This window comes from Nomascus leucogenys, chromosome 22a (genome assembly GCF_006542625.1).
Source record: "Nomascus leucogenys isolate Asia chromosome 22a, Asia_NLE_v1, whole genome shotgun sequence".
Taxonomy (NCBI): domain Eukaryota; kingdom Metazoa; phylum Chordata; class Mammalia; order Primates; family Hylobatidae; genus Nomascus; species Nomascus leucogenys.
In genome coordinates this window covers 85382589-85394987 of record NC_044402.1, presented here as the reverse complement: position 1 = coordinate 85394987, position 12399 = coordinate 85382589, and positions in this window count along the sequence as shown.

Sequence of the window (12399 nt, the reverse complement as noted above, 5' to 3'; positions counted from 1 at the left end):
GTGATGATGAGCATTTTTTCATCTGTCTTTTGGCTGCATAAATGTCTTCTTTTGAGAAGTGTCTGTTCATATCCTTTGCCCACTTGTTGATGGGGTTGTTTGTTTTTTTCTTGTAAATTTGCTTGAGTTCATTGTAGATTCTGGATATTAGCCCTTTGTCAGATGAGTAGATTGCAAAAATTTTCTCCCATTCTGTAGGTTGCCTGTTCACTCTGATGGTAGTTTCTTTTGCTGTGCAGAAGCTCTTTAGTTTAATTAGATCCCATTTGTCAATTTTGGCTTTTGTTGCCATTGCTTTTGGTGTTTCAGACATGAAGTCCTTGTCCATGCCTATGTCCTGAATGGTATTGCCTAGGTTTTCTTCTAGGGTTTTTACGGTTTTAGGTCTAACATGTAAGTCTTTAATCCATCTTGAATTAATTTTTGTATAAGGTGTAAGGAAGGGATCCAGTTTCAGCTTTCTACAAATGGCTAGCCAGTTTTCCCAGCACCATTTATTAAATAGGGAATCCTTTCCCCATTTCTTATTTTTGTCAGGTTTGTGAAAGATCAGATAGTTGTAGATATGTGGCATTATTTCTGAGGGCTGTGTTCTATTCCATTGGTCTATATCTCTGTTTTGGTACCAGTACCATGCTGTTTTGGTTACTGTAGCCTTGTAGTATAGTTTGAAGTCAGGTGGTGTGATGCCTCCAGCTTTGTTCTTTTGGCTTAGGATTGACTTGGCAGTGTGGGCTCTTTTTTGGTTCCATATGAACTTTAAAGTAGTTTTTTCCAATTCTGTGAAGAAAGTCATTGGTAGCTTGATGGGGATGGCATTGAATCTATAAATTACCTTGAGCAGTATGACTATTTCCATGATATCGATTCTTCCTACCCATGAGCATGGAATGTTCTTCCATTTGTTTGTATCCTCTTTTATTTCATTGAACAGTGGTTTGTAGTTCTCCTTGAAGAGGTCCTTCACGTCCCTTGTAAGTTGGATTCCTAGGTATTTTATTCTCTTTGAAGCAATTGTGAATGGGAGTTCACTCATGATTTGGCTCTCTGTTTGTCTGTTATTGGTGTATAAGAATGCTTGTGATTTTTGCACATTGATTTTGTATGCTGAGACTTTGTGGAAGTTGCCTATCAGCTTAAGGAGATTTTAGGCTGAGACAATGGGGTTTTCTAGATATACAATCATGTCATCTGCAAAGAGGGACAATTTGACTTCCTCTTTTCCTAATTGAATACCCTTTATTTCCTTCTCCTGCCTGATTGCTCTGGCCAGAACTTCCAACACTATGTTGAATAGGAGTGGTGAGAGAGGGCATCCCTGTCTTGTGCCAGTTTTCAAAGTGAATGCTTCCAGTTTTTGTCCATTCAGTATGATATCGGCTGTGGGTTTGTCATAGATAGCTTTTATTATTTTGAGATACGCCCTATCAATTCCTAATTTATTGAGAGTTTTTAGCATGAAGGTTGTTGAATTTTGTCAAAGGCCTTTTCTGCATCTATTGAGATAATCATGTGGTTTTTGTCTTTGGTTCTGTTTATATGCTGGATTACATTTATTGATTTGCGTATGTTGAACCAGCCTTGCATCCCAGGCATGAAGCCCACTTGATCATGGTGGATAAGCTTTTTGATGTGCTGCTGGATTCGGTTTGCCAGTATTTTATTGAAGATTTTTGCATTGATGTTCATCAGGGATGTTGGTCTAAAGTTCTCTTTTTTTGTTGTGTCTCTGCCAGGCATTGGTATCAGGATGATGCTGGCCTCATAAAATGAGTTAGGGAGGATTCCCTCTTTTTCTATTGATTGGAATAGTTTCAGAAGGTATGGTACCAGCTCCTCCTTGTACCTCTGGTAGAATTCGGCTGTGAATCCATCTGGTCCTGGACTTTTTTTGGTTGGTAAGCTATTAATTATTGCCTCAATTTCAGAACCTGTTATTGGTCTATTCAGAGATTCAACTTCTTCCTGGTTTAGTCTTGGGAGGGTATATGTGTCGAAGAATTTATCCATTTCTTCTAGATTTTCTAGTTTGTTTGTGTAGAGGTGTTTATAGTATTCTCTTATGATAGTTTGTATTTCTGTGGGATCAGTGGTAATATCCCCTTTGTCATTTTTTATTGCTTCTATTTGATTCTTCTCTCTTTTCTTCTTTATTAGTCTTGTTAGCGGTCTATCAATTTTGTTGATATTTTCAAAAAACCAGCTCCTGGATTCATTGATTTTTTGAAGGGTTTTTTGTGTCTCTATTTCCTTAGTTCTGCTCTGTTCTTAGTTATTTCTTGCCTTCTGCTGGCTTTTGAATGTGTTTGCTCTTGCTTCTTTAGTTCTTATAATTGTGATGTTAGGGTGTCAATTTTAGATCTTTCCTGCTTTCTCTTGTGGGCATTTAGTGCTATAAATTTCCCTCTACACACTGCTTTGAATGTGTACCAGAGATTCTGGTATGTTGTGTCTTTGTTCTCGTTGGTTTCAAAGAACATCTTTATTTCTGCCTTCATTTCGTTATGTACCCTGTAGTCATTCAGGAGCAGGTTGTTCAGTTTCCATGTAGTTGAGCAGTTTTGAGTGAGTTTCTTAATCCTGAGTTCTAGTTTGATTGCACTGTGGTCTGAGAGACAGTTTTTTATAATTTCTGTTGTTTTACATTTGCTGAGGAGTGCTTTACTTCCAACTATGTGGTCAATTTTGGAGTAGGTGTGGTGTGGTGATGAAAAGAATGTATATTCTGTTGATTTGGGGTGGAGAGTTCTGTAGATGTCTATTAGGTCTGCTTGGTGCAGAGCTGAGTTCAGTTCCTGGATATCCTTGTTAACTTTCTGTCTCATTGATCTGTCTAATGGTGACAGTGGGGTGTTAAAGTCTCCCATTATTATTGCGTGGGAGTCTAAGTCTCTTTATAGGTCTCTAAGGACTTGCTTTATGAATCTGGGTGCTCCTGTATTGGGTGCGTATATATTTAGGATAGTTAGCTCTTCTTGTTGAATTGATCCCTTTACCATTATGTAATGGCCTTCTTTGTCTCTTTTGATCTTTGTTGGTTTAAAGTCTGTTTTATCAGAGACTAAGATTGCAACGCCTGCCTTTTTTTTCGTTTTCCATTTGCTTGGTAGATCTTCCTCCATCCCTTTATTTTAAGCCTGCGTGTGTGTCTGCACATGAGATGGGTTTCCTGAATACAGCACACTGATGGGTCTTGACTCTTTATGCAATAGGAACACTTTTACACTGTTGGTGGGACTGCAAACTAGTTCAACCATTGTGGAAGTCAGTGTGGTGATTCCTCAAGGATCTAGAACTAGAAATACCATTTGACCCAGCCATCCCCTTTCTGGGTACATACCCAAAGGATTATAAATCATGCTGCTATAAAGACACATGCACATGTATGTTTATTGTGGCACTATTCACAATAGCAAAGACTTGGAACCAACCCAAATGTCCAACAAAGATAGGCTGGATTAAGAAAATGTGGCGCATATACACCATGGAATACTATGCAGCCATAAAAAATGATGAGTTCATGTCCTTTGTAGGGACATGGATGAAGCTGGAAACCATTCTCAGCAAACTATCGCAAGGACAAAAAACCAAACAGTGCATGTTCTCACTCATTGGTGGGAATTGAACAATGAGAACACATGGACATAGGAAGGGGAACATCACACACTGGAGCCTGTTGTGGGGTGGGGTGAAGGGGGAGGGATAGCATTAGGTGATATGCCTAATGTTAAATGACAAGTTAATGGGTGCAGCACAACAACATGGCACATGTATACATGTGTAACAAACCTGCATGTTGTGCACATGTACCCTAAAACTTAAAGTATAATTAAAAAAAAATACTTCGTGAAATCTTTGATCTGTTAATTGTATGAATTTTTTATTTTACAATGAACAAATTTTAATATCTTTGAAGAATATCCAACATGTTCATAATATATTTATTTCTATCAGTTTTTAAGCTTATTCTGCTGATTCTATGTTTATGATTATGATTGTCTATAATTTATTCAATAGTATTATTACATTAGTTTTAAAATAATTTGGACTGCTATTTTTCTATTCTCTGAAAAATGATGAAATATTGTATCTGCCTCTGAACTTTCATTACAGCTAACAATAATACAGTCAACTTTTTCATTAGGGATGTTTTATGGCAAGATTTGTAATAAATTTTTAGTGGTTCTACAAAGTTTAATTCTCTATAATTTTCTAAGAGATTTTATACTACATAAACTAATACAATTAATAGCATAGAGTTCACGATTTTTCTTTTTAATTTTGATGTCTTTGCTAATTTTAATTAAATAAAAATTCTAAAGTAATTTTATTTCTTTTTCAATTATTGGATCACTGCTTAAGTTTTAGCCAGTTTAAATACAACTTTTCTTATATATAGTTAGCACTATTTGTTTTTTCAAGTTGACAGCTGTGAGTGGAAAGTTACATTGAATAATTTCTTATTAGTCAAAGTGTTTATATGTTGAATATTACATCTTCATATATGCTATCAGATTAAATGTAGACTTTTATGTTTCTTAAACAGACAGAAATTGTGATTAGCATTGTCTCAACTTTAGCGGTGCTATTTCAAATATGCAAGACCAAATTATATTTAAATGATGATTGGATTTCTCAGTTATCACATTTTTTAAATTGTAGAAGTCATTTGGTGTGCAAATCACATATCAAAGGGGTTATTGTATGTATAACACGTTATATGTAGTCAGTAGGTTGAAAATCAAAAATAATAATGTATAAAATATGAGGCACTGGTCTAAAGTCTTTATGATAATATCTGTGTGTTTGATGTTGCTGCTATTCTAATATCAGAAGATGAGATTCTGTGCATCTGCAATACAAATTAATTATGCTTTCATTACATTCAATTTATGAAACACAAGTATGTTGATGACACTTGTTTATGGTATGAACATTAATATATTATTTCATAGTAATAATTTTAATGAAGTATAAATATTTGGCAATAAAATTATATTGCAATATATTGTTTAATGTATCTTATTATAATCTAGTTCTTAGAAAATTCGTGGCCAGTGGTTTATGTTTGTAGTAACTCCATTAACATAAGAAGACTCTGGAGAAACCATTACTGACCTGATAAGTAAGACTGATTTTTCTGTAACTTTTACAAATTTCTAACCATAACTGAAGCCTTTTCAAGATAAAGATGAACAAGGCCAATAGCAGACTGAGTTTATTCTACCTGATGCGGACTATCCTGTTTAACATAGGTAAATACCGGAGCCTGGAAGAAATAAAGAAAGAAAAATATTCAGTGAATTTCTACAAACCCAGTTCTTGGTAGTAGATTTGATATGATTACTTTGAACTACCCTCTATAAATATTTTATTTATATAAAATCAGTTTTGTTGTGTTGAATTTGTGGAATTTAAAAAAAAGTTTTCTCTGACAAGTCATCTTTTATTTGAGCTAACTCATGAAACAATTTGAATAAGTCAGCATAGTTCTTAATCCTCTCAAGATGTCAAATAACTGAGATGCTTAGGGCATGACGAGTTTCTTGAAAAGTAGTATAGCATAAAATAGAATGATTTAGACTATACAATTCTATGCTATTACTTAATACAACTATATGAAAACGATTGTCAAAAAGCTAAATCTTCTGAAGCAGTATAACTCAGAAACAGCTGCATAAATCCATTACAACGACAGTTCTAAATTGCATAAAAATAGTGCAGAACAATTTACCAAAATATAATTTAATCATATCTCTTCAAAACAGCAAATATGTATAATTGTGGATTAAAAAATTAAGTCCAACTAAAAGAAAATGTAATATTACTCTCTCTATTTTAAAGTAAGTATCATTAGGTAATAATCTAAAAAAATGAGCAGGTTAGTGTAAATACGTATAAAATGAGTATAATATATCATATTGATTATAAAATTATTTTTGATTATTTATTAATTTTACATTATGCAGATAATATAAAGAGATTTTTCAAAAAATCACCTAGTGTCAAAATATCAAGTTTCTAGCAAAGTACTCATAGAAAAAAAAGTTTAAAGTGTTCTGAAGGAATAAAACCTAGGTTATTATAAAATAATGAAATTGTAGAAATCATGTTAAGTATACAGTTTTATATGAATGATAAGCTTTATATTCTAACATAGCTGGTTGTAATGAGATGTCTAAAGCATGACTAGAAAATATACAAAACTATCTAAAGGAAATTTAAACAAAATGGAAACTTAAGTGATTTAATCATGACATGGCAATGTTTTGCCAATATAACTGCACGACAATGGTGTAAATTACTTGTATCCATGAAAGAATTCTGAACTGTTATGACTCACTGTATTTGGAAACAAATATAACAATGTTAATGTTCTCACTAAAGGTAATAATTCCCTTAATATCTGCAAATAAAATATTATGTTGTAAAAAGAAAAAAAGGTTTTTTCTTTCTATTTAAAATGAAACTTTGAAGAAATATACATGATTTTTTTTAAATTTTTTTTTCATTTTTATGGGTACGTAGAAAGAGTATGTTAGAAGTATTAATTATCAGGTGAGACTTAACGTATTCAGAGAAGTTGATTAATAGGTAGAAATACAGCATTTGACAGAGGAAATAAGACCTAGGTTTAGATAGATCAGTAGGATAACATAGTTTACAATAATCTATTGTATATTTCAAAATTGCTAGAAGAGAAGAATTAGCGTGGTTCTAGCATAAAGGAAAGACAAAGTGATGGATATTACTAAGTACACTGATTTCATCTTTAGAAGTTATATGAATGTAGTAAATTATCACATATATCCTGAAAGTATGTGCATCTATTATGCATTAATGAAACATATTATCTAAATATAATAATTACTAATGAAACCTTGGTAGTATTTTCAAATATAATTTTTTAAATGCAATAACAAAAGTTTAAAATTAGATTTTATTGATATTTTGATAAGAATTTTAAAAACCTAAACCTAGTAAATATTGTAGATTAAATGACAAGTTATAATGGCATCTAGGGAACATGAGATCAAATAAAGAGATGAATAGCTTTTAAAGGGACACTCAAGTCTTCTTTGTATTCTCCTATTTTCACTTCTCATTAATTGCCCCTACTGTAACTCATCTTTAGTAAAGATCGAAGACATGATTTCTCGAAAGTAGTAGTGGAAAAATTCGAACCTCTATTTATGTGATTTAAGCATGAGAATTGGGCCAAACTTTAAAAAGGTAGATATGTTGAATTTGCTCGTTAGCATATATTAATAAAGTATCTTCTTTTAGCTCTCTTTCCTCTATATATACAAGGTAATGAGACTTTGGCTCAAGCCCAGATATTCCCTTCTTTGGCTTCTCTATCATCCATGGGGCTACTAGAGTATACCTGCTGCTTATATTTGGTTGAAGATTGGGGCTGACATTCAAGTTATCCATTTGAAAGCATTAAAATTACTTTGCTCACTCTTCCTCTAGCTCTATCTTATTTTACTGCCATTTTACTATTTGTTGTGTGCTATGATCTGAATGTTAGTCTCCTAAAGTTTTTGTGTGGAAATATAATCACCAATGTCACAGTATTAGGAGGTGAGGACTTGGAGAGGTGGTCAGATATGAGGGCCAGTCTCTCATGAGTGGGGTTTGTGCCCTTATAAAAAAGCCCCAGAGATATACCTTGTTTTTTCCATTATGTGAGGATACATCTAGAAGGCCCAATTATGATGCAGCAAACGGGCCATTGCCAGACACCAAATCTGCCAGAACCTTGAACTTTGCAGCATCCAGAATTGTGAGAAAAAAAAAAAGTATCTTGTTTATTAGCTACCCAGTTTAGGGTATTTCGTTACAGCCCTCCAAATGAACTAAGCAGAAAATTGGTACTGAAAATGGTTGTATTGTTGAAATGAAAACCTAAAAATATGGAAGTGGCTTCAAAACTGTGGAATGAATAGAGGCTGGAAGAGTTTTGAAGGGCATGCTAGAAAAGCTTATAGTGAACTGACAAGGTGATTCTGGTGAGAGCTCAGAATAGAGGAGAGCTGTATAGAGTCTCCATCTTAGAGAATACTTAAGTGGTCTTGAACAGAATATTGGTGGAAATTTGGACCGTAAAGGTGATTCTGATGAAGTTTCAGACAGAAATGAAGACTCTTCTAGTGCTTTGATCTTGGGCTTTGCAGGCTGGAGAACTATAAGAAATAAATTTCTGTTGTTTATAAGCTACCCAGTTTATGGCATTTTGTAATAGTAGTCCTAAGAGACTATGACAGTGGGTTTTTCATTTTATTTAGTGAGAAGTTTCAAGTCTCATATTTGGACTTCAAAAAATCTACAAATTGGGCATTTGTATTTTTAGGACATTTAAAATGATTCAGCTAGATACTTTAAGTGATCTTTTATTTAAACAGCCCAGAGAAGTTTATAGACTTCTGAAATTCCATTGTGAGGACAGGGACAGGCCAGTAATAAAGCACTATATGGCTTATTTTGACTTTGTCTCCTATACATATATATTCCTTGAAGGCATTGTAGAGAGACGGGGTGGAAGACTGAACTCATATTTGGAACACATCTTCAATTATTTCAAATATTTAGAAACAACTTTATAAATATATTTCTGGACAACAATAAATAATATTCTTTGGAAAATGTGATATTTGAGTTTTTAAAACAAGTATCCGATATTACCACTTTGCTTCTCAGTTTACCATTAACTTTCAAATATTAATTGATCTTTCCTATATCATAGGTATTACACTAAGACAAGTAATGTTCTTATAGATAACAATTATATAGGTGAGAGAGTAAGCAATAAGTAAAATAGAGTGTGATAAATGTATTGATCTCTGTTATTAGTACTTTCTTTACATAATGAAAACTGAAGACTCTGAAGGACCTCAAAGATCTTTCTGAATCATAGAAAAATCATATAAAATTTAGCATAATTTTAATATTATGTTAAAGGGTTTAGCTGTAACATTGTTAATGAAGAAAGAAATGGAATGTAAGAAATAAAACAAGACTAGAAATATTGAAGAAGCACCAGTGAGGCTCTGACCAAGGAAAATAGCATAAGGGGAAAATAGAATTTCTTTTAATACAGTAATTGCAGTTTTAGCTGAACTTTTCAATAAATACATTAATTGAGCAAGGAATTATTTTAAATGACTAATTTCCTATTTTTCATTTACAGATATGTACGTTTTTAATTTGAAAATAAGTGTGTTTCATTATAATTGTTAACATTATATTACTTAAAATAAGACAAGCAATGTACTTAACAAAATGAAATACTTGTTAGAAATTTTCATTTGAAACAAAGACTTCACGTTCTTTTCTTTCCTTCTTTCAAGGCAGCTACAGCAGGGACAAAAGATCCCATCTTTTGTACTTTTAAAAATTATTTCAAGGCATGGTATACAGTGCTTACAACCCCATGTAAGGTGCACAGAATCCAGAGAGCCTTCATAGTCTTTGAGCCCCAGACAGTAATGAGATAAAACACTTAATGAGACTGCTACAGCAGGAAGCTAGTCAGACATGAGCACAACAGGAGAGGACCCTCCCCCGCCCCAACAGGAATATCAGGCAACCATCAGGTGATGGTCACATGGTTATTAATCAGTTTCTCTAAAATAATAACTGCTCACAGCTGATGCCAGAGAAAGGCAGTCTCACAATAGATAGAAATACTTGAAACTGGTGATCAGCAACTTCTCATTAAGATCTCTGGAATTAGGCAAATGGGCTCAAGCATACACCCTAAGAGGCAAAATGGCAGAGTCTAACTGGTATATGAACACTTGACTGGTAAGCGAAGAATGCCTCAAGTGAGCATGTACAACTATAGAAGATACACTGCATACACGGCCCCTCCCAAGTGCTGGCAGGACACTACACATGTGGAATGCCAGTGTATAAAACCCTAAGTCAAAGGTCAAACCATGCACTTGACCATCTTCTGAGTGTCTTTACTTCCTTTTGTTCCTGCTGTAAAGATTTTTTAATAAACTTTCACTCCTGCTATAAAACTTGCCTCAGTCTCTCATGGAGCCTTATGCCCGTCAGTTGCATTCTTTCTTCTGAGGAGGCAAGAATTGAGGTTGGTGCAGCCTGGCACAGATTTGCTACTGCTAACATACTCTGGTGCTGTGTCACTTGAATATATTTCCTGGTATGTCTCATCTTCCTCAGCTGGAGGCATTCAACCCCTGTATGTGATGATCTTCTCCTCTTTCGCTTTTCTGCTTACTAACCAACCCTCAGAATGATTCCTCTTGGCCATAGTAGCTCTACTGCCCTTGGCTGAACTCTCAGTTTGATGGGTGGTTCACAGGGCTGGGAAACCCTTTGGAGTCTGCACTAGGTAGATCTGAGAGAGTAAACGCCCTCCTGGACAGGAGGCTTGCAACAGTATTAAGGCTAAAGCCTAGGACTATTCAATGTCTGGGGTTTCTTCTGCTTTTTCTGCTAAGATTGGCTCTTTCTCAAAACCCCACACTGGCTATTCTTCTGTTTTCTCTGTGTGTATTCTGAAATGGCCTTTTGCACCTACTGGACTGTCTGCCTTGGGGCAAGTCTGCCTTTTCTGTGGTTTCACTTCACACACACACACACACACACACACACACAAGTATGAGTATTTAATAATCATAAAGGAAATACCCACATAAATCTCCTGCCAATTAAAGACATAATGTATTATAATGTATTATAAGTGTCTGGTGGAACAAATTTCTAAGTAGCAAAGTGTTCAAGAAGAAGCAGAGAATAAAAGTGTGAAAAAATTGAAGCCTGGTAATGCAATAGAAAAGAAAAACACATTTTCTGGGGAGAAATTAAAGCCTACTACAGAAATTGGTATAACCAACAAGGAGCTTAATGTTAATCACCAAGAAAATTGGAAAAATGTAACCAGGATATGTCAGAGACCTTCATGATAGCCCCACCCATCAAACTCCCAGAGGCCTAGGAGGAAAAAATGGTTTCATGGGCCAGGCCTAGGGACCCCCTATTCTGTGAAACTGAGGAACTTTGTGCCCTGCATCCCATGTGCTTCAAGCATGGCTAAAATGGGCCAAAGTACAGCATGGGCCATGGATTCAGAGTGGACAAGCCCCAAGCCTTGGCAGCGTCCATGTGGTGTTGAGCCTGCAGGTGCACAGAAGTCAAGAATTGAGGTTTGGTGACCTCTGCTTATATTTTATAGGATGTATGGAAACACCTGGATGCCCAGCCAGATGTTTGCTGCAGGGGCAGAGGCCTCATGGAGAACTTCTGCTAGGGCAGTATGGAAGGAAAATATGGTGTTGAAGCCCCTACACCGAGTCCCCACTGGGGCATTGGCTAGTGCAGCTGTGAAAAGAGGGCCACCATCCTCCAGACCCCAGAATGGTAGATCCACCAACAGCTTGCACCGTGCACCTGGAAAACCTACAGACACTCAATGCCAGCCTGTGAAAGCAGCCAGGAGGGGGGCTGTACCCTGCATAGCTACAGGAGTGAGCTGATCAAGGCTGTGGAAGCCCACCTTGTGTATCAGCATTACCTGAATGTGAGACACGAAGTTGAAGGAGATCATTTTGGAATTTTAACACTTAATGACTTCCCTATTGGATTTTGGATTTGCATAGAAGCTGTATTCTTTCTGTTTTGGTCAATTTCTCCCATTTTCAATGGCTGTATTTACTCAATGCCGGTATCCCCTTTATATCTAGGAAGCAACTAACTTGCTTTTGACTTTAGAGGCTCATAGGTGGAAAGGACTTGCCTTGTCTCAGATGAGACTTTGGACGTGGACTTTTGGGTTAGTGCTGGAATGAGTTATTACTTTGGGGGGACTGTTGGAAGGACATGAATTAGTTCTGAAATGTGAGAACATGATATTTGGGAGGAACCAGGGATGGAATGATATGGTGTTGCTCTGTATTCCTACCCAAATCTCATCTTGAATTGTAATCTGAATTGTAATCCTGATGTGTTGGGGGAGGGACCTCGTGGGAGGTGATTAGATCATGGGCATGGTTTCCCCATGTTGTTCTCATGATAGTGAGTGAGTTCTCACGAGATTTGATGGTTTCCTAAAGCGCTTTTCCTCCTTCAATCTCAGCACTTCTCTCTCCTGCTGCCATATGAAAAAGGAGATGTTTGCTTTCTCCTCCCCCATGATTGTAAGTTTCCTGAGGCCTCCCCAGCCATGTGAAACTGTGAGTCAATTAAATGTCTTTCCTTTATAAATTATCCAGTCTCAGGCAGTTTTTATAGCAGCATGAGAACAGATTAATACAATATTCATCAAGAATATATTATTATATTTAATATGAAACTATATCATTATAATTGAGCATATTGTTCAAATTCTCATTCAAATTACTTGGAATTCTTTATTACTACATCTTA